This window comes from Sabethes cyaneus, chromosome 2, assembly GCF_943734655.1.
Source record: "Sabethes cyaneus chromosome 2, idSabCyanKW18_F2, whole genome shotgun sequence".
In the NCBI taxonomy this organism is placed as follows: Eukaryota; Metazoa; Arthropoda; class Insecta; order Diptera; family Culicidae; genus Sabethes; species Sabethes cyaneus.
In genome coordinates, this window is record NC_071354.1 from 202,789,711 (window position 1) to 202,801,750 (window position 12,040).

Genomic DNA, 12,040 nt, shown 5'->3' on the forward strand with positions numbered 1-12,040 from the left:
ACACAAGTACAAGCGCCCGAGAAGGTTATCAAATGCGGGTAAAGTGAGCATATGGCTCAATAAACATCGCTTTCAATTAAGGTCTTTCTCCCTCTCGGGTAGGAACAGCCACCACCGTTGGTCGTTGGTTGGTCCGGTTTACGAAACGAAGAACGGAGGCACGGACGACGGCGGTGATGGTCTCCGCTGGGTTTTGACGATTTTCTGCTCCAAGGTGACAAAAAGCGATTCTGATTGTCCGGAGCTTGTGCGGCGAGGGATATTATGTTGTATACAACACCCGACCAACCAACCAACCAACCGACCGACCGACCAATGAATACCACCGTCGTCGTTGATTGTGTCTTAAATTTGTCACATTGTTTTAATTGTGTGGCACTTTTCGACCTCCTTTTTCCTCCGCTTTGGTGTGCCTTTTACACACAGATGGTTGATAGTCCGGCGGTTATGATACGGGTTTTGTCATTTATATTGTGTTATAGTGTACAAACGATTCATATTAGAGTGATTCATGTTATTTTTGATATGACCAATGCAAGATCAAACGACCCCCGGAAGGGTAATTGAGTCCTGCGAATTCAAAAAATTTTACTTTGGTTCTTTAAAAATATTTCTTCTGAAAACGTTGAACCACACTAAGCACATCCTCTTTGCGGTGCCACGTTGCCGTGTACATGTCATAAACGGTACTAATGGGGTTGGATGGCTTTGATCGCCGGAAGTGAATTAATAACGAGCGAGAGATTTTATCGGGACAATGCGGAATATTATTTCCGTTTCGTTTTTATTGCAACAAAAACATGCAAAAAACGGAACGCTCACTTGTTCGGTGGACTGTATCGGCTATGCCAATGCCGCTGAGCCGCTAACGATAAACAAAAAGATGAAATGTTGTGTTCGAAACCGCTGCTGTCACATTGTTTTAACAATTGTTTGTTAATCTGTCCGGTTAAAAAAGGATATGGGGCTAGTGCGAACTACGCGCTCGCTAATGAACCTGAAATATGCTGTGAATAAATAGCATGTCAATTCTAATTACCCACGAGTAGTTGACTTCATTTGAATACTAATAGGTTTAATTATCTGTATAACATGCATAACATGTTTTAGGTGAATGAACCAGAAAATAGACCTCAATGTTCGTTGTTTGAAATTTTAAAAATGGAACGATAAAGAAATGAGAAAACGTAATTTTCACTTTTACATTTGAGCTTTTTAGTGCTTTTCCTGCGTATTGCTGTTTTGTTACACAAAACATTTTGTTAATCCGAATTAATCCGAAGAAATTATCTCCTTTCCCCTCCTAAGTACTATACCTATTCAAAACATATCGACTTAGCTAGACCAGTTAGTTTTAATTATGATAACGGGCGAAGCCTACAATCAGTTAATCAATAAACCAATAACTGAGCTTGACGGAGGTAGACCTTATTTTGTTTTAAAGCACTCTATTGCCATCCAATAGTCATAAAATGAAATACATTTACAGTACGTGCTGACCACCACCAAACCTTTGACGTTATCATCAGATTCGGATAACAGTATTGACCATTCAATAATAAACCAGAAAAATAGCAGCGGTCTTAGCGGACTTCCTTGTGGCACATCAGAAATGTGAAAACAGGTTTAAACCAAGGTTCGTTGGATGCATTTGTAACTGTTTAGAAAATGAAGTAGAACTTCCGTGAACCATGCATTTACCTTGACGTTCACAAATCGCAAATTAACGCACCCAAATAAAATCCACCAGAGTATCCTTTTAATAAGAAAGAAATTTACATCGTCGAATGGAAGGATCTAAGAAAACCGAAGTTGTCAAATAAAAGCCCTTCTAGCCTTGCTGAGGCTAGAAAGATCAACCTTAGTTGCAATGACCAAAAATAGCTATGCAACTAAAAAAAAGCACGGCACTTACACTACAACATTTCGACTTTTTCTATATGTTTTTGGAGACAATAATGACGACACGTACGTCCAAATTCTATCGGTTCAAATAGCAGGCTTGACGCTACTAAAAATTACCTACTTCTGCACAAGAACGACAGAAAGGGGAATAATGATCTACACAAGAAAGCGAGTAGAATTTACAACGACAGACAATATGATAAAAAATTATCTATGTTTCTGTCCGCCAGCAATATTTTGAATATCAGACAATTTTAACACAACGCTATAGCAACGATAGTTTTACCGTCAAATACAATGTTAATTTATTATTCTGCAACTACTCGCACAAATTTGTTTCCCACATGATATGATGGCTCAAAAAGTATGTATAAACTTTCTAACCAAGTGACCAAGTGAGATGAACTGAGATATTTGGCAAATTTCCACACAAAACTGTTGTACGAACAATGAAACGAACTGGGTCATTATGGAAAACGCGTTGTGGTTTTTGGTGACCAGTGTTGGTCACTAAAACCATCATAAGCGTGTAATAAAACCCAAAATATTGCTCAACTTTTCCCTGACCATTTTTCCTATGTAAACTGCTAAATTCACATCATATTTAGTTTCAGTAACCAAAATCCATTAAAACTAGTTTTAGTTTTGTTTCCACTAATTTAGTTTTATTTTCATAAATTACCGTTTTTTAGATTTTTTTGAACGACCCATTCTAGATGATCTACAGTTATTAGCCTTTCTTAAAACATCAATCGTCCGTTTACGTTTCTGTTTGCAGTACAAGGTGGGTGCTTAGAGCCAAGTCTGTCCAAGACTAAGAGGAGAAGTTAATGATAACGACTGAAAGAGTCCATACGGACCATGACTAACGCCATGATGACTTTGTAGTTAATGATTATTGTGTTGATAATTATGAGAAGAAAAATGATAGATAAATCGAATTTGTAAATGTGATTTGACCTGGACATTTTGTACTACTTGAATTGTAAGGTGTAGCATATTGGAGGCATATTATCGCGCATCCGCCATAAATTTTCCAACACTAACAACCTCAAATGAACCAACTGGAAGACAAATTTCAGTAGTTATCATTTATCAATTTATCAAGGATCGACCGATGGAACAAATTTCATCTTCCATCCCCCTAGCATTTATGTACTGTTCTAAGATAGGTCTACAGAGTGAATTGAGTGCAGCGTGATGTGAGCGTTCGCGGTAGTTGACAGAAGCTATACACCATAGTGTCGCACCACCGAATACCCAACACGTCGAAACGTTTTTTCTTCTTTCTGAACTTATAAAATTACCAAAAGTTTTAATAATTTGCTCCTAACTTTTTCAGCGGTTCACTGACTTTACCTCTTCTCATCCTCCCTGGTTAGCTTCACCTGCATTTCAAAATATTATTGTTATGATGTATTCACATTCTTTACCAGATTCTTTTTGGGTTCAGGCAATTCCTCAGACCATTTTCGATCCGTTTTCCAGCAACAGCTGAACAAAAACCCTTGGTCAGCTGCCCTGAGTAGATAAAATTTGCAACTGGGGCAAACCAAGCCGAAGGTAATATTCATGTAATGACGCTTAAAAGCCTAGCTTCAAGATAAAAAATATAAATCATGTTTCGTAAGTCGAATCTTCAAACGTTTTGCTACATTGAACGTTCTATCAAATTAATTCAAAATACTTCTGGCACAATTCATCAGATTTGGCATCACTAGTGTGCAGCTTTTATTTGTGTAAAGATACAAACCAACCCTGAGACCGGGTTGCAAGCAATTCTTAGAGTTATGCCCAGCCCCCTCCCCCTTCCCCACTCAAGATCTTACACACAAAACTCATTGAACTACCTGTAGCTTTTTTTCTTCAACATGTTATCGCCGAATTCTGGAACTATTCTAAAAATCTATTCTAAATTTAGTAAGAAAAGCTACCAAAAACTCCCAGCGAATATTTATTTTGCGTCTTACAAGTGGAATGATGGATGCGAAATCAATTTGTCGAAAAAATAACCACTTTCTTCTCAAGCAAAGATTCAGAGATAAATATTTCGCTTTCATTCGTGTATTACTAGCAGGGTCACTTTCGCTTGTGCTACTCGTACTGACAAGCAATAGTTATACAACAACACTTACGCAACGAATTTGGTGAAGCTTGGGAGTGTTTTTTGTTTTTTAAGTAAAGTCTTACCGCAGGGTGTCATTCCTAGATTTATGTTTAGGCCAGTGTCAGGAAAAAAAGGTCAGTCAGAGCTTAGTCAGAGCGGATTTTGACGGTTCGAATACCATTCGCATTGCACCAAAATGCACCTTGTACAACTATCCTGCAAAAATGGTTTTTGCATCGATTCCTGAGAAACAAAATGAAGAGGGGCACAACGAGCGAGATGGCAAGACCAGGTAGAGCTAGATCTGGCGAGCACTGCGAAACTGGAGACCAGCTGCCATGGACCGAAATAGATGGACAAATTATACTACGCAGGCCTTGTCATAAGACTTTAGGCGAATTAAGAAAAAAAAAACCATTCGATTTATAATAGATCCAGCAATTGTGCGGTTTTCATAAAAAGATTGTTTTTCAATCGCTAGATGGTGAAAATTATCGAAAACTTTCAAGGTCAAAGTTCCCCATACATTTTCTCTGTGATAACCTTGCTTCCCAAGCACGAACGATCATTACACACACCACGCACCGCTGCTGGTGCTGCATTGCTGCTTCAAGAAGAAAAAGCACGACGCTTGAGAAACCCCTCCGTCGGGGGGGCTTCGCAGCCGCAAGGATATCGAGTCTACTTTGACAAGCGAGTGGTCGAATCTTAGTAGAATCAAGCCATCCGATGTCAAGTGATTTTAGCATGGGTTTATTCTCAGGTCCCTCATTTAGCCTTCCTTCATGCTGAATTCTAAATTTACCCACTGAAGCCTCTTGACAATGCAAAAGTGCTTTTTATAGTTAATGTACTGGTCAGAGGAACGAATGAGTCCTCACCCTGTCCTGTAATATGGGATAGTACTGGCCGCGAGGAATAAGTAAGTAAAGTAGATCAAGTTTTGAAAGAAGGGTAAACCCCAATAGTATTGTTTCATTGTTTGTATTGGGCCAATACACACAAACACGCATAAAATTTATTGAGTAGGGTATGTTGCTGCTTCGTCGTAATTGTCTATTCCCGTCCTATCCAACACAAATTATTAAAAATATCAGCATTTTTATGACACACAATGAAAAACTAGTTAGTCCCTAATATTTTAGTTTGTTGTTTATCATACGCGATCAATCAAAGTGAGCTGAGATCTATTTAAATGCTTTTTATCATTAAAGAAGTCTTACCAGCCAAATTTCCTACGTTTTTTCGTGCGACAAAGAAAATGTCGACTAATCGTTTTAGTTTCCGTCATTCATAAATGAAAATAACTCGCGCAAAGCATTGTCGTTATTCTACAGCCAGGAAAACTTGCCTGACCTGCAGAATAACATTTGTCATGCCGTCCTACACAAATACATGCGCGTTAACTTCGTAAACATTGTTGTGATTTTTAGTTCGGACGCAGGAAAATTTTGATGGACGAATTTTAAAACGGTACGACGAATTTAAGAAATAAAGTCAGTTGCGCAATTTAAATAATATGCTTTAATAATCGCTTTTCAGTGATTTCAAAGTTCACGGATCGGAAGGTAAGTGTGTTTTAGTCAAATCAGCACAAGAACTTTTGGAGTATTCATTAAATACATCCAACAAATGATGAAAATTAGAATGGCTTTACTTACTACGACGGGAATCAGAAATAAACTCTATATCGCTCATTCAATAGCGATTATAGCAAAAAGAAATGCAGTGCAGATCATACAGCAAACACCCGGGCGATATCACAATAGATCAACTATACTGGTCGCACTGATGAGTCCACAAAGGAAAAACCCCCGTCGTCTTGACATGTAATGACTACAGAAATGACATAAAAAAGGAAAACAGAGTCATCCGACTCGTCGGTCCTAAGAGGCGACATATACAAGCATGGACTGGCTAATATGAAACAATTTTTGTGCCTTGACGGTTGCAGCCGTAGCTGAAGAATAAAGGTACAGACAAGAAAAGAGAGAACATGTGCGGACGGCACGGAACCGAATTAAATGGTATCTGAACGTTAATTTTACTTTTTGATAAATGCCAGTGTCAGTACGTTTAATGCAAAATTATTTGAATTATGGAAAAGTCAGTTCAAAGTTTCATCGGCTTTTAACGACTGTCAATTTTATTAAATTAGACTGGATTCTAGACTAACTCCGACGTTTCGGCTATATCGAGTTATTAGCTAGGATTGCGACAATATGGTGCGTTAAAAGTACAATACGCACAATAATTAGATTATTAGATTATTAGGTTAGATTGGACCGTCAAAATGCGGGATTCTTTTGCATTGACGAACGAACGTTTACCTACTTATGTAGCTTGTACCTTGATTCTTAGTATAGCTATAGTATCTATGAATGAAATTGGAATGAAAATTGGTGGATTTCAAGGACTAAACCCTACCCATACAGCTGTGGAAATAGTTTAACATACTTCAACATTTACATACCTTATTTGATTAAGATCGTTGAAGTTGAATCTGTAATGAACAATAAAGAGCATAATTAATAAAGTATTCCAGAAAGCTGAAAACATGAAAAGATTAAAAGAGTAAAACGCCATAGATTATCAACATTCATAGCTATAGCTATAAAATGGATTCGGGGGATCTAACGACCGATTCATAATGAGCTGGTGTATCTTTTTACCCAACAACTTAATAAGCAAAAAATTGTGGACGTAGGACGTAACAGGACAGCTTGTCTGACATCTGCTCTTGATGATCTAACAACCTTCTGACCCATTTACTCTTTTGCCCACATTCAGTGTCCCTACTGCTGCTCTGCTACTCGTATGCCGTAGTGTCCGTGCACTACTCGTGCACGACAGGCTTGGCACCGTTCCAGTTAAATTTAATGCAGCGAATTAATCTCAGCAATTTGCTAGAAAACTTATTCGATCGAATCGTTCCTGGCTCCGCTTTCTACGCGGGGACAACGTAAGACAACAAATTCAATAACAATACCATTTAAAAAGTTCTTTCAACTGCTAACGACTGACAAAGTTTCGAACTTTCTGCATCAAATTTAAATAATTGTACCCTGCGAAAAACATACAGCGTCTGATTATTCCGGCTATATTTGCGTAACTTTATCATCCCAAAAATACGCACACATATAGGTAAGAAACCGCCACCTGCGATGAATAAGTAAATTTACCCTGCAATAATCGCGGCTGTTATACAGATTTGCAAAGGCTTCCCGCAGATTAAACACAGTGTCTAAATAACTGCTAACATCAAAACCGAAAGTCGCGCGCACGGCAGTTTTTCGAAATGTACAATTTCATAACCGCTTGTCGGAAAACGGAAGATGAAATCATATCCCACCATCACATTGAGAGTGTACGACAACGACGACGTCGTCGACGAGGACGACGTGAGTCTTCTTTGCCGTTGTGCCGCGGCCAAGTGCTGCTTCATCTCATCACACAGACCCATCCGCGTGCCGAGCGCCGCCGCCTGCCGCAAGACCGCGACGAGCATCCCAAATACACAAAAGCGAGGTGAAAGGGCGGTAAATTCCAAGAGCAGATTATGATGATTTTCCCGGTGTATTACAAATTCTTTTGGGGGGTTTCAGCTTTCATATCTCTTCAGCGCTTTTGCTGCGTTTTTCTGCGCGGCTACAACTTTGCTCCTCTTTTCCGCGATCCCAGCCGGGCTCGCATCCGCACCCGCACCCGCGCACGTTCTGCGAGGAATAAGGTTATTTCATTTCCTGACTTTGGGCGATTCCGTCCGCTAGACAGATTTGACTAGTTTGAAATAATTGTGTTATATAGAAGATGGTGAAAAACATGGTAGAAACAAATGTTACTCTTGCAAAAAAGATAAATTTGTTAAATCCTGTTCTACGGCTAGCTCGATCAAAAGAAAAGTTATAGATTTTTTCACACGAAAAAACTAGAATGTAATGATATTCTCTTAACTAATAAGATTATTTTCAACAATACGCAACCTCAAAAATGAGACATATAGTTGAAAGTTATGGGATAGGATCCAAACTTTTGCGTCTGAAAAATTTGCACCTAGAGCAAGTCTGCTTACGACAGTTTCGACCTAACTGCATAGCCGTAACTTGCTCTTCTTTAGGTTGAAAACCGTTTCGAGGAAAGTGCTACCCAGGGGGAAGTGAAGTAAGCGAACGAACCCAGCCAGCCACAGCCACCGACTCAGTTTTCGGATTTACTCGTTTCGCACACTTGATAGGGGGCCTAGAGAGCATCATCGTCGTCGTAGTCACCACACTGGCGTGCGCAGACCTTGACAGAAGGTGGAGTCCTAAAGTTTTTGCAACATGCATTGGATTCAATTTTATCCCACTTAAACATATTCACAAGTGTTTTTCTATTTCGTTTGGATTTTATTTATGTATTTCAATTTTATTATAATCTAAAAACCAATATTTTCTCAGTGTTTTTGTATGAATATTATCAGTATTTTAATAAATTGCGATATAGTCCAGATGTTTTTTCTGTATTCCGCACTACGTTTTTCTTACATCATCGCTATTGATTGGATGAGCTACTTATTATTCATGCTTGTATGTTGGTGTTTTTCACCCTTTTTCTCTTCCACGTTTTTATTATTTTTCAGTCTATCTTACTGTCCAGAGCTAGTATGTACTGAATACTGATACTATTTATAGTTTACCCTTGAGCAAGAGGCTTCATTACGCAAATCGAGCTAGTACCATTCCTATAACTAGCTAGCCTGCAGTGTCTCCGGATATTATGGTATTTTATAGAAATAAAGCAGGATCCACTGTCCGACCACACCACATACATCCTAGGAAAGCTCCCCCCGGGTGATAAACCGGTAACGCCTAAGCGTAGGATGGAGCTCCCAATCCCATTCTCCTACTCTATTTATGTGAGTTATATTAATTAAAGTTCATGAGATTATTAGTATTAGATTTGTGGCAGAATTCAACTTCAATTGTCTTTGATTTATCACTTTTTCGACATATTTTTAATGTTAAATCGTTATAAACAACTTCTGAATAGGTAAATAGTGTAATTTTGAGAGTGTGAATGGTTTCATCTCAAATGTTAGGAGAAACTGACATAAAATTCAATGAAATGGAAATGAGCTGTCAAATAAGGAAAAATTATAACCTTAGTATTAGTCTGAAACAAAACAAAATTAAGTCAAGGTCAATTACAAATTAACAAAAAAACAGAAGTCAAAAATATGCTATTTTTGTGTTGAGTTTGTAGCATTGTTATATTTTTGTGACATTATGTTATGTAATATTTTTATACCATTTTTATATCTGTTTGTCATTTAAGACACCTTCTGTTACTTTCAATTTTTAGTAACAATTTTTACATAATTTTCATGTTATTTTTCAATCGTTCAATCATTCAATTTTTGTGTTAGTTTCGTAATATTTTCAGTGCTTAGGAATCATATTCAATGTATGCAACACGCCTCAATTGATGCAATATACTGCTCATTGATTGCCGTACAGATGAAATGAACTCAGCATTGCTAACTTGAAACCAACGATTCGAGCGAATCACTTGCGGTCATATTCGTGTTGTTCTCTACATTCATTCATTGTCGACAATAGTGAATGAAATAAAATGTCAATCATTCATTCATTTTGAACTGCTAACAATGAAAGTACAGTAATCGCAAACATTGCTCCGAAATTTTCATTATTTTCCTTCAGCCAGGCTTTGGTTGATTTAAAAAAAAAAACAGGCAGTTTAAACACGTAAATTTTGAGATCTAAAATATCAGTCAAGAGTAACAAAATTGACTGACAAGTTAATCGAGCAATCATTCAGCACTACGATTCATGAATGAGTTATTTTGAAAGGTAGAAAACTGAGGTAGAAACACTGTCAGCAGTTTAGTAGTCATGTCCATGGGCTAACGCCTTCATGCAGGACTGTCAATTATTTTGAACACTAAGCATTTTACAGTGTCATGCTTGTATTTTTGAATCCTATTTCTATTTTTTGTATCATTTTTATATCGTATTTGTACAGTGTTATGATTTTTTTTGTCATTTTAAGTTATTATTCAGTATTTTATCATTACATTACATTAATGTCATTACATTTTACATTTCATTTCGATTTTTGCATTTGTTTCGTGTTATTTTTGTGCTCCTTTTTCTTTTTGTATGTCTTATCTGTTATTTTTGTGCCATTTTAATCGCATTTTAGTATGTATCCTGTTGGCGGCATCATATTTGTGTGCTATTTGTATGTTTTTATTATTTTTATTCCATTTCATTATCATTTTTCGAATTCAAAATTCGAAACATTCAATTGTTTTTGTTATTTTTGTATACTTTCCTTGTTACTATCGTTGTTATTCACTAGTTTATTCACATTTTAATGAGCTATTTATGTACCTATCACATTTGTATCAATTCTTGCATAATTTTTGAGTCATTACAGTGTAGCAGACATTCTAGTGGTGTCATGCATCGTTTCAATATTCGTCATATTTGCGTCATTTTTTCATAATTGCCTAAGTTTTATATCATTTTGTCTTTCCATACCCTTTTTGTGTTGTATTTGTGCCACTCCTCTATTTGGTTTGTACCTTTTGTGTGTTATTTTTGTACCACTTTGTAATCACATTTGTAAGTTTGTATATTATTTGAATAATATTTTTCTATTCCTTTTTGCCTTCTTCGTGTTCTATTTTGTTAATTTCGGTATCATATTTGTGGTTTTTTGTATATTTTGTTTCATTTCTGCATCATTTTCGTATCACTTTTGTGATTTTTATTATTTTTATGCAAGGCATGGCATAATATGCCAAGTTTTTATGTTACTTTGGAATAATTTTTCTATCATCTGTTGTTCATTTTTGTAACGATTTTGTATTTGTTTGTCATCCGTGTTATTTTTGTGTTATTTCTGAATGATAATTGTATCGTTCTTACCTTATTTTGTATTGCTTTTTGTCTTTTTGCAATAGTCATGTCACTTTTGTATTATTTTCGAATTATTTTTCGGATGCTATTTTCCAGCAGAGTTGTCATTTTCGTATTAAGGCCATTACAAATATTTTAAAGAGTTTTTGTCCCTCCGGTGTTGGGCCACTAAGGGGGGGCGAAAAAAAAACAAAGAAAATTTTTTAATCGAGCAAAAAAAATATGGATTTTAGGCATTTTTATTTTAAGTTTAAACGTGAAAACCAAATCTATTCTTGCTTTTAAAATATACGTTGTTAATTTTCATGCAAAAATCTACGAGAAAAAGACAAAAACGAAAGAAAATTTTTTTGGCCGATTTTCGGAAATTCCGCTGTTTGAATTTCCATTTTTATTTCATGCTAGAAGCGTTAACTCAACTCGTACACTCATTTTTCAAGTTTTCCAGGTTGTAGAGCCCACAGACAATTGATTTTATAAAAAAAAATAACTCATCCTGCAAATTATTTTTTTGCCCCCGATTTTTCAAGCCAATTTTCAAAAGGGGGGGGGGGTGACAAAAACATTTAAAATGATTTGCAATGGCCTAATTTATATTTCGTATCATTTTTATTTCTTTTTTTATCGTCTTTGTGTCGTTTTACATGTCTGTGATTAACTTTTTCTTTTTATTTTTGCCTTTTCTGCTTTTTCTTGTTTTATTTTTGATTATTTTAGTATTAAGTGCGTTATTTTTTCTTGTATCATTCGATCAATTTTTGTACAACTCTTGTATTAGTTTTACATTTTTTTGTATCGTTTGGTGGCTTTTATGTACCAGTTTTGTGCCGTTTATATATTGTGCCACTAATAGTCATTTGTGTTATTTTTATATCACTTTAGTCGAAAAATTTGTATTGGTTTTGTGTTATTGTTTGGTTATTCCTGTACTAATTTATCCTTTTGGAATTATTTTTGCCATTTGTGACTTTTCATATTTTTATATTAGTTTTTACATAATTTTTACGTTATTGTTGTACAATTTTAAAGTGATTTTTTATCATTCATAAATCACGTTTGCATCCTTTTATTTCTGTTCGTCATCTGTGTCATTTTTATGTAA

The 12,040-nt window shown here is 36.2% G+C and overlaps 1 protein-coding gene across 9 annotated transcripts in view; it reads right to left on the minus strand.

Annotated features, from left to right (window-relative positions):
* The window catches only part of LOC128738135 (arginine-glutamic acid dipeptide repeats protein), a 120,307-nt gene that overhangs the window by 57,338 nt on the left and 50,929 nt on the right, over window positions 1–12,040 (minus strand). For all 9 annotated transcript variants that reach the window (XM_053833016.1, XM_053833020.1, XM_053833015.1 and 6 more), the window contains exon 3: window positions 6,486–6,515. The gene's annotated coding sequence lies outside the window, so the exon portion shown is untranslated. The remainder of the gene's footprint in view (window positions 1–6,485; window positions 6,516–12,040) is intronic.